We start from the raw sequence: 15,290 nt of genomic DNA on the forward strand, positions 1-15,290 counted from the left end.
CGGTCCGGCCTGATCTTACACTGGGAATGAACTCCGTATGCTTAGACTGGGAATGAACTCCATATGCTTAGACTGGGAATGAACTCCGTATGCCTAAGTCAACCCACGAAACAAGCGTGCGGGTGCTGAACCGGCCAGAGGGGCAGGATGCGTAAGCCGAGGATCGATCGAGTCCCCCCTACGTGCTACCGATCCTCCTGTCGCAACCCTCAGTCTGGTCTGATCTTAGACTAGGAATGAACTCCGTATGCCTAAGCCAACCGTCGAAATGAGTGGGCGGGCGAGCATTACGCTGGCCAGAGAGAAGGGATGCGCAAGCCGTGGATCGATAGGGTGGTAGGTGGGTTTAGGCACATCTTCATATTTCTGCCATGCTAATGCCATTTTTATGGCTTGTAAATTCATACAATGCTTCCTTAAGCCTTCATGTGAAGTTTTATGGCAAGACAACTCATTTTCTATTTTTCATGATTTTTGAAACTTTTTACGGTTCAGGATTTTTTTAATTTTTTTTAGAAGGAGTTTTGGAAACAAACTTGGTGGACGTGATCCTTTTATTTTTGTTGGCATGCATAAAAAAATTCAGCTAAAAACTCGAAGTGTACAGGATTTTGTGACCATTTGAAAAAAGTGTCCCCATTTCAGACACTTTAATGGCTACTAGCAGCAAACCTGTAAAATCTCAAATACTCTTTAAGGGGGTGTGAGTTCTCGAGGTTTGATGAGGAATAGGGTGCCAATATAAGGGCCAAGTACCAGCACCCATCGCACATCATGTGCGCACAACCCCCCCTGCCCCCCCAATCATCGAAACCCCAATGCCATCGATCAGGTTCTCTGGCGATGCTCCTACGATGGTGCTCGAGTGAAAAAAAATGCGGCACCAGCACATGCCCGAGCCCAGCATGTGCACTCGTGACCCTCGGTCCTGGCCGATCTTACATTGGGAATGAACTCCGTATGCTTAGACTAGGAAGGAACTCCATATGCCAAGTCAGCCCACGAAACGAGCGTGTGGGTGATCAACCGGCCAGAGGGTAGGATATACAAGCCGAGGATCAGCCAGGTCCCCCCTGTGTCCCACGTTGTGTGGGCACACTAGGCACATCAGGTAGACCAGCAGGCGAGCCACAAGTTGATGCCTGTAGACCAGGCATGCTGACGGGTATCTGTGCGTAAAGCCTAGCAAACGAGCTCAGAATGCCCGCCCGACTTGCGAGCCAGGCTGTTGGACCAAGGCCTGGCATACAAGCTGCCCGCACCACATCTAGAAGGGCCCAAGGTGCTGGACACACAAGGGAAGCTTCTGGAAACAGGCAGGAGCATCCTGGCAGATTTGGTTGACCCTGAAAATCAAGAGTTAGCATCCTGATTGATTGTAATCCCAAGATTTTAGCCTTTATTCTAGGGATATGCCATTAAGTTGTAGCTGGAGCCTCAACTATAAATAGAGGGCTGCTCCACCCTTATTTGTACACCATCAAACACTTCTGTTTCAGTGAATACAAGAGCATTTCTAGAATTCTATCTTCTTATCCTATTTTTCTTTAACTTGCGTAATCAGCCCTTCCCATTGTTCTAGTGCCCCCACGCTTGTGTTTTAGGCTGACTTAGGCACAAAGGAGGAGATTCCAAGCCTAAGGCCGCACGGATTCTGAGTCTAAGGTCGGAGCCTGTGACAGTTGGTATCAGAGCAAGTTCGATTCTGCGTGTTTGTGTTGTGCAGGTTAGATCATGGTTAAGGAGATGGCATCCCAAAGCGATGTTGCTAGCCAACAACCTGAGGCCCAGGAGCATGGTCGGGGAAGAGGCAAGAAAGTCAGTTCTAGAGATATCTGGTCTACCATGGACGGTAGGCTAGCCAAGGTGGAGGTGACCGTAGGCGACATGAGGGAGAAGCTTGAGGAAGTAGAGACTCACATTGCATCGCTAGACTCCATGGGGGAGGAGATCCAAAGTGAGCTAGAAGCTGCTCTCAACAAAGGCTTGGACTTGTTCACCAAAAAGAGCTAGACCTTGGAGGCTGAAGTGCAGACCTTGCGCGATGGCATGGAGGCCATACGCCAGCGGATGGAAGAGCTTACCAATGAGCTCGTTACTTGCAAGACTGCCATTGGGAATGGCATGTTTGCTGGAGTGTCCAAATCCAGATTGGATGTCCCCAAGCCTAAGGAATTTAAGGCAACTAGGGCGGCCAAGGAAGTAGACAACTACCTTTAGGGTATGGAGCAGTACTTCCAAGCCATGGGCATGCAAGACGAGGCAATAAAGGTAAGCATCGCTGCTATGTATCTCACTGATGTAGCCTAATTGTGGTAGAGGCGCAGGTGTGATGATGTCAGGCATAGGAGCACCAAGATTGGAACTTGGGCAGAGTTCCAAAAGGAGTTCAGAGAACAATTTTACCCAGAGTATGCCAATGATGAGGCACAGGCAAAGTTACGCAGGTTGAGCCAACAAGGGGACATAAGGGAGTATGTCCAGAAATTCTCTGAACTGATGCTACAGATCTCGGATCTAGGTGATAAGGACACATTCTTTGCTTTCATGGATGGGTTGAAGCCATGGGTGAAGCATCAGCTACAAAGGAGTGGAGTTCATGACTTGGCTAAAGCCATGACTACTGCTGAGGCCTTGATAGAGTTCAAGCCTCTAAACAAGTTCGAGTCTTCCAAGCCCAAGGGTAAGGGCAGGGACGATAGGGACCAGAAGAAGCAATCCAAGGGGAAGGATCGTGATTGAGAGTCCAAGGATGGAGACTGAGACCGTTCAACCAAGGATGGCAAGAAGAAGCCACCAGCAGGCAAGTGGAAAGCAAAGGGGGACCGAGAGCCACTAGCATGCTGCCTATGTGGAGGGAGCCACATAGCACGCAATTACCCGTAGAAGGGCAAGCTGGCTGCTGTAGACAAGGAGTCTAACGAGGAGCCAGAGTCAGGGGAAGCAAAACTTAGGTCGTTGGTGCTCAATGCTGTCTAGAGTAAGGGGAACCGCAAGCCAAAGGGCTTGATGTTTACGGATCTGATGGTTACGGGTTAGAAGGTGAGCGCACTGGTGGACACAGGTGCCTCACATCTTTTTATTTCAGGTGATGGAGCCCAGAAGCTCAGACTAAAGGTACAGAAAGAGACTGATACCAATAAAATAGTGAACTCCAAGGAAGTTTCAGCCATTGGAGTAGCACGAGGAGTGGAGTTACAGCTTGGAGACTAGAAAGGCAAGGAGACCATTGAGGTAATACCCCTTGACGACTATGAGTTTGTGATTGGGTTGGATTTCCTTGTTTGGATTAACGCCCTTCTTGTGCCTTTTACCGATTGTGTTTGCATCTTGGATGCACGGTGCTAATGCCTAGTGCCATTGAGAAGAGGGTTTGGAGTTGGGTCACGGGCAGTGTCAGCCATCCAATTTGCCAAGGTGGTAAGCAGACAAGAAGACACCTTCTTGGTAGCCCTAAAATATGATGAGCCAAGGGAGAAGGAGATCGAGTGACCCTTGGAAGTGCTAAAGGTGCTGAAGACCTTTAGTGATGTGATGCACGCAAAGCTGCCTAGCAAGCTACCACCTAAGAGAGAGGTGGACCACAAGATCGAGCTGGTGTCCGAGGCCAAGCCACCAGTTAGAGCCCCTTACCGAATGTCTCCACCAGAGTTGGAGGAGTTAAGGAAGTAGCTCAAGGAGTTAGTTGATGCTGGCTTCATTAGGCCATCGAAGGCACCCTATGGTGCACCGGTTCTATTCCAGCGCAAGCATGATGGGTCGTTGCAGCTGTGCATAGACTACCGAGCCTTGAACAAGCTGACCATCAAGAACAAGTAACCCATCCCACTCATTGCGGACTTGTTCGATCAACTTGGGAGCGCAAGGTGGTTCACCAAGCTAGATTTGGAGTCAGGCTACTATCAAGTCAGGATCGTGGAAGGAGATGAGCCAAAGACAGCATGTGTCACTCGGTATGGTTCGTATGAGTTCTTGGTGATGCCTTTCAGACTCACGAATGCCCCAGTAACATTCTGCACCCTTATGAACAAGGTACTTCAGTCATTCCTTGATCGGTTTGTTGTGGTTTATTTGGATGACATTGTGATCTACAGCCAGACTTTGGGAGAGCATGTAGACCACTTGAGACAGGTGTTTGAGGTGTTACGGGTGCACAAGCTATTTGTCAAGAGGGAGAAGTGCTCATTCGCCCAGCAGGAGATCCCGTTCCTAGGCCACATAGTGGGAGGTGGTAGGATACGCATGGATGAAGGCAAGATACATGCCATCCTGGAGTGGCAACCGCCAGCCAAGGTCACTAAGTTGAGATCATTCCTTGGGCTGGTTAACTACTACAGGCACTTCATCAAAGGTCACTCAGCAATAGCCACGCTATTGACTGACTTGTTCAAAAAAGGGAGAGCATGGGAGTAGAGCGTATGGTGCCAGGAAGCCTTTAACAGGTTAAAGTGGGCTGTGACCGAGGAGCCAGTCTTGGCCTTGCCAGACCATGCCAAGCCATATGAGGTGAATACAGATGCATCAAACTTTGCCATAGGGGGCATGTTGATGCAAGAGGGACATCCAGTCGCGTTCGAGAGCAGGAAGCTGAATGAGACTGAACGCAAATACATGGTCCAAGAGAAGGAGATGACTGCAGTGGTGCACTGCTTGTGCACTTGGCACCATTACCTGTTGGGGTCGAGGTTCGTGGTGAGGCCAGACAATGTGGTGACCAGCTACTTCCAAATGCAGAAGAAACTATCCCCTAAGCAGGTGAGATGGTAAGATTTTCTTACAGAATTTGATTTCCAGATGGAGTACAAGCCAGGACGGGCGAACCTAGTGGCAGATGCCCTAAGCAAGAAGGCTAACCTTGCTGCCATTAGCCAACCAAAGGGGTCACTGGTGTCACGCATCAAGGAGGGACTTACGCATGATCCTACAGCCAAAGCTTTGATGGAGTATGCCCAACAAGGTAAGACTAGGCAATTTTGGTTGCAAGATGGTTTGTTGTACACCAGGTGCAGTAGACTATTTGTGCCGTAGCACAGAAAGCTCCGCAAGGAAGTTTTGCAAGAATGTCATGATTCAAGGTAGGCTGGACACCCTGGAGTGAGTTGCACCTTTGCGCTGATCGAGAATTGATATTACTGGCCGCACATGAGGGATGATGTGGAGACCTATGTGAAGACTTATCTTGTGTGCCAACAGGACAAGGTGGAGCTCAAGAAACCAAGCAGTCTCTTGGAGCCATTGCCAGTGCCAGAGTAACCATAGGAGAGTGTTTCTCTAGACTTTATAGTCAGTCTACCCAAAACAGAGGGGTTTGGAAGCATCATGGTAGTGGTGGACAGGTTTTCCAAGTATGGAATTTTCATTCCAGTAACGAAGGAGTGCCCAGCAGAGAAGGCAGCTCGAATGTTCCTGAAGAACATGGTTAAGTACTGGGGAGTGTCGAGGACCATTGTTAGTGATTGGGATGGGCGGTTCATGGGCAGTTTCTGGACTGAGTTGTTTAAGCTGTTGGGGTCAGACTTGAACTTTTCCACCAGCATGCATCCGCAAACCAATGGGGAGACAGAATGAGTGAATGGATTATTGGAGGTCTACCTCAGGCACTATGTGAGTGCCACACAAAGGGAGTGGCCAAAGCTACTAGATATTGTGCAGTTTTCCTACAACTTGCAAAGGAGCAAGGCAACGAACCAAAGCCCATTTGAGGTTGTGACAGGGCAACAACCACTAACACCCGGTTTGATTACTGCAGGTTATACAGGGTCGAATCCAGCAGCATACAAGTTTGTGTACACAAGGCTGCCAAGAGGTCGAAGAAGTGGATAGACCAGAATAGGTGGGACGTGCAGTTCCAGGTTGGAGACTTGGTGTTGGTAAAGTTGCATCCCATTTTACGCCATAGGGGCTTGCACAAAGGCCTAGTCTGGAGGTATGAGGGACCTTTTCGAATAGTCAAAAGGGTAGGCAAGGTTGCCTACAAGTTAGATATGCCACCCAAGTTGAGGGTACACCCGATGTTTCATGTGAGCATGCTCAAGCCGTTCCATGAGGATGAGGGAGATCCAGGATGGGCAGAGTCAAAGCGTGCGCCATTGGGAGCAAGGGCCTCATATGAGAAGGAGATCCACAGCATCATAGCTGACCGAGAGGTGAGACGGAAGAACTAAAACCCAAGACATGAGTACTTGGTGCACTGGAAGGGACTTCCAGATAGTGAGGCAAGCTGGGAACCAGTAGAGGACTTATGGCAATTCGAGGACCAGATCAGGTAGTACCATGCAGAAGACGCAACGAGGGCATTATGCAATCAAGTGGGGGAAAATGTCACGCCCTGGATGGGCACGTCAGGCACATCAGGCACATCAGGCAGACCAACAGGTGAGCTAGAGGTTGAGGCCCGTAGACCAGGTGTGCCGACAGGTATCTATGCACAAAACCTAGCAAACGAGCTCAGAACGCCCGCCCGACTTGTAGGCCAGCCCTTGAGACTAAGGCCTGGCATACAAGCTGCCTGTAACACATCCAAAAGGGCCCAAGGTGCTGGACACACAAGGGAAGCTTCTGGAAATAGGTAAGAGCATCCTGGCAGATTTGGTTAACCCTGAAAATTAGGAGTTAGCATCCTGATTGATTGTAATCCCATGATTTTAGCCTTTATTCTAGGGATATGCCATTAAGTTGTAGCTGGAGCCTCAACTATAAATAGAGGGCTACTCCACCCTCATTTGTACACCATCAAACACTTCTGTTTCAGTGAATACAAGAGCATTTCCAAAATTCTATCTTCTTATCCTGTTTCTCTTTAACTTGCGTAATCAGTCCTTCCCATTGTTCTAGTGCCCGCACGCTTGTGTTTTACGCTGACTTAGGCACAAAGGAAGAGATTCCAAGCCTAAGGCCGTATGGATTCTGAGTCTAAGGTCGAAGCCCGTGACACCTGCGTGCTACCGATCCTACTACCGTAACCCTCGATCCGATCCAATCTCAGACTGGGAATGAACTTCGTATGCCTAAGCCAACCGATGAAACGAACGGGCGGGCGGGCACTACGTCGGCCAGAGAGGCAGGATGCGCAAGTCGTGGATCGATAGGGTTGTAGGTGGGTTTAGGCACATCTTCATATTTCTGCCATGCCAATGCCATTTTTATGGCTTGTAAATTCAACAATGGTCCCGTAAGCCTTCATGTGAAGTTTCGTGGCAAGACGACTCATTTTTTATTTTTCATGATTTTTGAAACTTTTTACGGTTCGAAAATTTTTTAAACTTTTTTCAGAAGGTGTTTTGGCCCCAAACTTGGTAGACGTGATCCTTGTATTTTTTTTGGCATGCACAAAAAAATTGAGCTAAAAACTCGAAGTGTATAGGATTTTGTGACCATTTGAAAAAAGTGTCCCCATTTTAGACACTTTAATGGCTACTGGCAGCAAACCTGTAAAATCTCAAATGCTCTTTAAGGGGGTGTGAGTTTTTGAGGTTTGATGAGGGATAGGGGGCCAATATAAGGGCCAAGTACCAGCACCCATCTCACATCATGTGCGCACACCCCCCGCCCCCCACTCGGCGGAACCCTAATGCTGCCGGTCAGGTTCTCTGGCGATGCTCCGACAATGGTGCCCTAGGTGAAAAAAAATACGACACCTGCACATGCCCGAGCCCAGCATGTGCACCCGCAAGCCTTGGTCTGATCCGATCTTACACTGGGAATGAACTCCGTATGCCTAAGTCAGCCCATGAAACAAGCATCCGGACGCTCAGTCGACCAGAGGGGTAGGATGCACAAGCCGGGGATCGACCGAGTCCCCTCGTGCGTGTTACCGATCCTGCTACCACAACCCTCGGTCTGGTCTAATCTTAGACTAGGAATGAACTCTATATGCCTAAGCCAACTGACGAAACGAGCAGGCGGGCGGGCACTCAACCCATGAAACGTGCGTGCGGGCGCTCTGCCGGCCATAGGGGCAGGTTGCACAAGCCGAGGATCGGCCGGGTCAACCCCTGTGTGCTACCGATCTTGCTACCACAACCCTCGATCCAGTCTGATCTTAGACTGGGAATGAACTCCGTATGCCTAAGCCAAATGACGAAACGAGCGGGCGGGCGGGCACTACGTCGGCCAGAGAGGCGGGATGCGCAAGCCGTGGATCGATACGGTGGTAGGTGGGTTTAGTCACATCTTCATATTTCTACCATGCCTGTCATAACGTCTAGATCCGGGGATCTATCGCTAGACATTGACTTTAGGGAGTCGCCACCAATCTTTTTTATCTAGGTGCGATTGGCCACCTAAAGAATCTGTCCTTTCAGAGAGCACCTAAGCTTAAGGGTCCCTAAAAGAATAGGTTCAGGTCTGCTAACCAGAATAGGGTTTGGGAGTTCGGTTACATATGAAGAAGGTTATAGCACCCTCACAATGCCCATCAAAAGATGGTACCAGCTTAAATTTGCATTATCCAAAAGCCTTTAAAATTTTGCCAAGTAATTAATTATTGAAAATTATTCTCAATTAACTCTAATACTTTTAGCAGAAAATTGAGACAATTCCCTCACCTCAGGAGTATGCAAGAAAAACTACTGTTTCACTTGCAGAGGCTCCGTCGTCGGATTAATTAAAGAAAGACCAAAATCAAAATCAAAATAGAAAGGAAGGAAAGAATGAGTTCTTGTGTAGGGAAAATTGATACTTTCAACTTTTCCCCAAAAATATTTTTTTGAAAATTTATTTCTAAGGAAAATTGATACTTTCAACTTTTCCCCAAAAATATTTTTTGGAAATATTTTTTCTAAGGAAAATTGATACTTTCAACTTTTCCTCAAAAATAATTTTTTTGAAACTTTGATTTTCAAGGAAAATTGATACTTTCAACTTTTCCTCAAAAACTTTTTTTTTTTTTGAAAATTTATTTTTAAGGAAAATTGATACTTTCAACTTTTCCCCAAAAATATTTTTTTGGAAATTTATTTCTAAGGAAAATTGATACTTTCAACTTTTCCTCAAAAATATTTTTTTGGAAATTTATTTCTAAGGAAAATTGATACTCTCAACTTTTCCGCAAAAACCCTTTTTGAAATTTATTTTTAAGGAAAATTGATACTTTCAACTTTTCCCTAAAAATATTTTTTTTTGGAATTTTTTATTTTTATTTAAAGAAAATAGAATAATAAAAAGATAAATAAAAATAAAAATGAATAAAAAAAAGTAAAACAGAAATAAAAAATAAAATAAAGATAAAAAGAATATTAGATAAACCTAATCTAATAAATAAATAAATTAATTAATTAAAAAAAAAAAACCTGGAGCGGCTCGGCTATCGGCTCGACTCGGCTCGGCTCAAGGCAGGGAAACGGCTCGGGGGGGAGCGGCTTGGCAGCTTGGCTCGGCTCGGCTCGGCTCGAAGGGGGGCTGGCACGCGCGGGTCAGAATTGGGTCGACGCTCGGGTCGGGTCGGGTCACGACAAAACGCGCGGATCCTCTGGTTACTTAAGGCCAAAACGACGTCATTTTGAGAGGGTATAAAAGGCACTCTCCTCTGTTTTTCAGCAGAATGCTCCTCCCCTCTCTCTCTCTTCCTTCCATTTTCTCTCCCTTCTCTCTAAAAAATCAAAGAACACCGGTGGATTTTTCGCCGGATTCTGGAAATTATTGCCGGAATCTAGAAATTTCGTCAGAGTTTCACCGAAATTTGGCCTGAAGATCATCGGTTTCTGGGGTTCTTCGTCGGAAACTGGGCAGGTCATCGAAAACTTCAAAGTTGGCCGAAATTGTTGCCGAAGAATTCAAGTTTCGTCGGAAAATTCAACCGAAAACTGGAATTTCCAGAAATTCCCAGAAAAAAATTTCAAAAAATTCCCAAAAAAATTTTTGATAATTCCTAAAACTCTCTTAAACCTTTTCTTAGCCTTCTATACTCTTCCCTACGCCTTTCCCTCTCAAATCAGTAGCTCTGGCTTCTGTTTTCTGTGTGTTCTTCATCTGTTCCAGGGGTCTTTTATATAGGGATTGATCAGGAGTTCTGATCAATCCCAATTCCCCTTTGGATGGGGATTCAATCTTTGAATCCAATTGGACTCTTTTGATTGAATCCCCACTCCTAGTAGGATTCTTCAACATTTAATCTTAGCCATCCAAAAAAAGAAAATAAGAAATAATAATAATAATCGGATAAAAAGAATCAGATAAATGAATAAAATAAAATTAATAGATAATTACATAAATATTTACAAAAAAAAAAAGAAAGAAGAGAAAAAAATATATATATATGAAATAATAATAAAATAATAATAATAATAATAATATATACATATTAATAAATACATAAATCCCTAATAATAAAAGTAATAATAATAATAAAAGAAAAAAAAATATACTTATATAAAATAATAATAAAAAAATAAAATAAAATAAAAAATATAAAAATGTAAAATATAAAACAAAATTAAAAAATAAAAATAAAATGAAAAGCAAAAGAAAAGAGAAAAAAATATACAGACTTACCTATTTGGGCCAGGCCCAATTGATCTGGGCCTGGACCAAATTGGGTGTCTACAATGCCAATGCCATTTTTATGGCTTGTAAATTCATACAATGGTCCCTTAAGCCTTCATGTGAAGTTTCATGGCAAGGTGACTTGCTTTCTATTTTTCATGATTTTTGAAACCTTTTACGGTTCGAGATTTTTTTAAAATTTTTTCCGAAGGAGTTTTGGCCCTAAACTTGGTAGACATGATCCTTGTATTTTTTTTTGGCATGTACAAAAAAATTCAGCTAAAAAATCAAAGTGTACAGGATTTTTTGACCATTTGAAAAAAGTGTCCCTATTTCAGACACTTTAATGGTTACTGGCAGCAAACCTATAAAATCTCAAATGCTCTTTAAGCGGGTGTGAGTTCTTGAGGTTTGATGAGGGATAGGGGGTCAATATAAGGGCCAAGTACCAGCACCCATCGCACATCATGCGCGCACACCCCCTCGTCCCCCAATCACCGGAACCCAAATGCCGTCGGTCAAGTTCTCCGACGATGCTCCAGCGATAGTGCCCCGGGTGAAAAAAATGTGGCACCAGCACATGCCCGAGCCCATCATGTGCACCCGTAACCCTCGGTCTGGTCCGATCTTACACTGGGAATGAACTCCGTATGCCTAAGTCAACCCACGAAACGAGCGTACGGGCACTCAGCCGTCCAAAGGGGCAAGATGCACAAGCTGGGGATCGGTCGGTCCCCCCCTGCATGCTGCCAATCCTGCTACCTCAACCCTCAGTCCGGTCCGATCTTAGACCAAGAATCAACTCTGTATGCCTAAGCCAACCGATGAAATGAGCGAGCGGGCGGGCACTACGTCGGCTAGAGAGGCGGGATGCGCAAGCCGTGGATCGATAGGGTGGTAGGTGGGTTTAGGGACATCTTCATATTTCTACCAAGCCAATGCCATTTTTATGGCTTGTAAATTCATACAATGGTTCCTTAAGCCTTCATGTGAAGTTTCATGGCAAGACGACTCGTTTTCTATTTTTCATAATTTTTGAAACTTTTTACGGTTCGGGATTTTTTAAAAAATTTTTCAGAAGGAGTTTTGGCCCCAAACTTGGTAGACATGATCCTTGTATTTTTTTTGGCATGCACAAAAAAATTCAGCTAAAAACTCAAAGTGTATAGGATTTTGTGACCATTTGAAAAAAGTGTCCCCATTTCAGACACTTTAATGGCTACTGGCAGCAAACCTGTAAAATCTCAAATGCTCTTTAAGGGGGTGTGAGTTCTCGAGGTTTGATGAGGGATAGGGGGCCAATATAAGGGCCAAGTACCAGCACCCATCGCACATCATGTCCGCACCCCCCGCCCCCCCAATTGCCGAAACCCCAACGTCGTCTGTCCGGTTCTCCGGTGATGCACCGACGATGGTGCCTCGGGCGAAAAAAAATGTGACTCCAGCACATGCACGAGCCCAGCATGTGGACCCATAACCGTCGGTCCGATCCAATCTTACACTGGGAATGAACTCTGTATGCTTAGATTGGGAATGAACTCAGTATGCCTAAGTCAACCCACGAAACGAGCGTGCGGGCGCTCAGCCGGCCAGAGGGGCAGGATGCGCAAGCCGAGGATCGATCGGGTCCCTTCCTGTGTGCTACCATTCCTGCTACCCCAACCCTTGGTCTGGTCCAATCTTAGACTGGGAATGAACTCCATATACCTAAGCCAACCGACGAAACGAGTGGGCAGGCGGGCACTACGCTGGCCAGAGAGCCGGGATGCGCAAGCCGTGGATTGATAGGGTGGTAGGTGGGTTTAGGTACATCTTCACATTTCTACCATGCCAATGCCATTTTTATGGCTTGTAAATTCATACAATGGTCCTTTAAGCCTTCATGTGAAGTTTCAAGGCAAGACGACTCGTTTTTTATTTTTCATAATTTTCAAAACTTTTTACGGTTCAGGATTGTTTTAAAATTTTTTCAGAAGGACTTTTGGCCCCACACTTGGTAGACGTGATCCTTGTATTTTTTTTGGCATGCACAAAAAAATACAGCTAAAAACTTGAAGTGTACAAGATTTTGTGAACATTTGAGAAAAGTGTCCCCATTTCAGACACTTTAATTGCTACTGGTAGCAAACCTGTAAAATCTCAAATGCTCTTTAAGGGGGTGTGAGTTCTCGAGGTTTGATGAGGGATAGGGGGCCAATATAAGGGCCAAGTACCAGCATCCATCGCACATCATGTGTGCACACCCCCCGCCCCCTTAATCGTCGTAACCCTAATGCTGCTGGTTCGGTTATCCGATGATGCTCTGACGATGGTGCCCCGGGCGAAAAAAATGTGGCACCAGCACATGCCTGAGCCCAACATGTGCACCCACAACCCTCGGTCCGGTCCAATCTTACACTTGGAATGAACTCCATATGCTTAGACTGGGAATGAAGTCCGTATGCCTAACTGAACCCATGAAACGAGCGTGCGGGCGCTCAGCCGACTAGAGGGGCAGGATGTGCAAGCCGGGGATCAGCCGGGTCCCTCCATGTGCTGCCGATCCTACTGCCACAACCCTTGGTCCGGTCCGATCTTAGACAGGGAATGAACTCCGTATGCCTAAGCCAACCGACGAAACGAGCGGGCGGGCGGGCACTACGCCGGCCAGAGAGGTGGAATGCATAAGCCGTGGATCGATAGGGTAGTAGGTGGGTTTAGGCAAATCTTCATATTTCTACCATGCCAATGCCATTTTTATGGCTTGTAAATTCATACAATGGTCCCTTAAGCCTTCATGTGAAGTTTCATGGCAAGACGACTCATTTTTTATTTTTCACGATTTTTAAAACTTTTTATGATTCGGGATTTTTTAAAAATTCTTTCAGGACAAGTTTTGGCCCAAAACTTAATAGACGTGATCCTTTTATTTTTGTTGGCATGCATAAAAAAATTCAGCTAAAAACTCCAAGTGTACAGGATTTTGTGACCATTTGAAAAAAGTGTCCCCATTTCAAACTCTTTAATGGCTACTGGCAGCAAAACTGTAAAATCTCAAATGCTCTTTAAAGGGGTGTGAGTTCTCAAGGTTTTGAGAGGGATAGGGGGCCAATATAAGGGCTAAGTACCAGCACCCATCGCGCATCATGTGCGCACAACCCCCTTCCCCCAATTACTGGAACCCTAATGCCGTCGGTCAGGTTCTCTGGTGATGCTTCGACGATCGTGCCCCGGGTGAAAAAATGTCACACCAGCACATGCTCGAGCCCAGCTTGTGCACCTGAAACCCTCTGTCCGGTCCGATCTTACACTGGGAATGAACTCTGTATGCTTAGACTGGGAATGAACTCCGTATGCCTAAGTCAACCCACGAAATGAGTGTACGGGCGCTCAGCAGGCCAGAGGGGCGGGATGCACAAGCCGGGGATCGGCCGAGTCCCCCTTGCGTGCTGCCGATCCTGCTGCCACAACCCTCAGTCTGGTCCAATCTTAGACTGGGAATGAACTCCGTATGCCTAAGCCAATCGACGGAACAAGCGGGCGGGCGGGCACTATGCTGGCCAGAGAGGCGGGATGCGCAAGCCGTGGATCAATAGGGTGGTAGGTGGGTTTAGGAACATCTTCATATTTCTGCCATTACAATGCCATTTTTATGGCTTGTAAATCCATACAATGGTCCCTTAAGCCTTCATGTGAAGTTTCATGGCAAGACGACTCGTTTTATATTTTTCACGATTTTTGAAACTTTTTACGGTTCGGGATTTTTGTAAAATTTTTTCAAAAGGAGTTTTGGCCCCAAACATGGTAGACGTGATCCTTGTATTTTTGTTGCCATGCATGAAACAATTCAGCTAAAAAACTCAAAGTGTACATGATTTTGTGAACATTTGAAAAAAGTGTTCCCATTTGAGACACTTTAAGGGCTACTGGCAGCAAACCTGTAAAATCTCAAATGCTCTTTCAGGGGGTGTGAGTTCTCGAGGTTTGATGAGGGATAGGGGGCCAATATAAGGGTCAAGTACCAGCACCCATCGTACATCATGTGCGCACACCCCTTTGCCCCCCAATCGCTGGACCCTAATGCCGCCGGTCAGGATATGTGGTGATGCTCCGACGATCGTGCCCCGGGTGAAAAAATGTCACACCAGCACATGCTCGAGCCTAGCATGTGCACCCACAACCCTCTGTCCGGTCTGATCTTACTCTGGGAATGAACTTCGTATGCCTAAGTCAACCCACGAAACGAGTGTACGGGTGCTCAGCCGGCTAGAGGGGCGGGGCACACAAGTCGGGGATCGATCGAGTCCCCCCTGCGTGCTATCGATCCTGCTAGCACAACCCTCGGTCTGGTCCAATCTTAGACTGGGAATGAACTCCGTATGCCTAAGCCAATTGACGGAACAAGCGGGCGGGCGGGCACTGCGCCGACCAGAGAGGCGGGATGCGCAAGCCGTGGATCGATAGGGTGGTAGGTGGGTTTAGGCACATCTTCATATTTCTGCCATTACAATGCCATTTTTATGGCTTGTAAATTCATACAATGGTCCCTTAAGCCTTCATGTGAAGTTTCATGGCAAGACGACTCGTTTTCTATTTTTCACGATTTTTGAAACTTTTTATGGTTCAGGATTTTTGTAAAATTTTTTCAAAAAGAGTTTTGGCCCCAAACATGGTAGACGTGATCCTTGTATTTTTGTTGGCATGCACAAAACAATTCAGCTAAAAACTCGAAGTGTACATGATTTTGTGACCATTTGAAAAAAGTGTCCCCATTTCAAACTCTTTAATGGCTACTGGCAGCAAAACTGTAAAATCTCAAATATTCTTTA

Source organism: Durio zibethinus, chromosome 8, assembly GCF_047325235.1.
Source record: "Durio zibethinus cultivar Kanyao isolate XHJ-2024 chromosome 8, ASM4732523v1, whole genome shotgun sequence".
Lineage (NCBI taxonomy): Eukaryota > Viridiplantae > Streptophyta > Magnoliopsida > Malvales > Malvaceae > Durio > Durio zibethinus.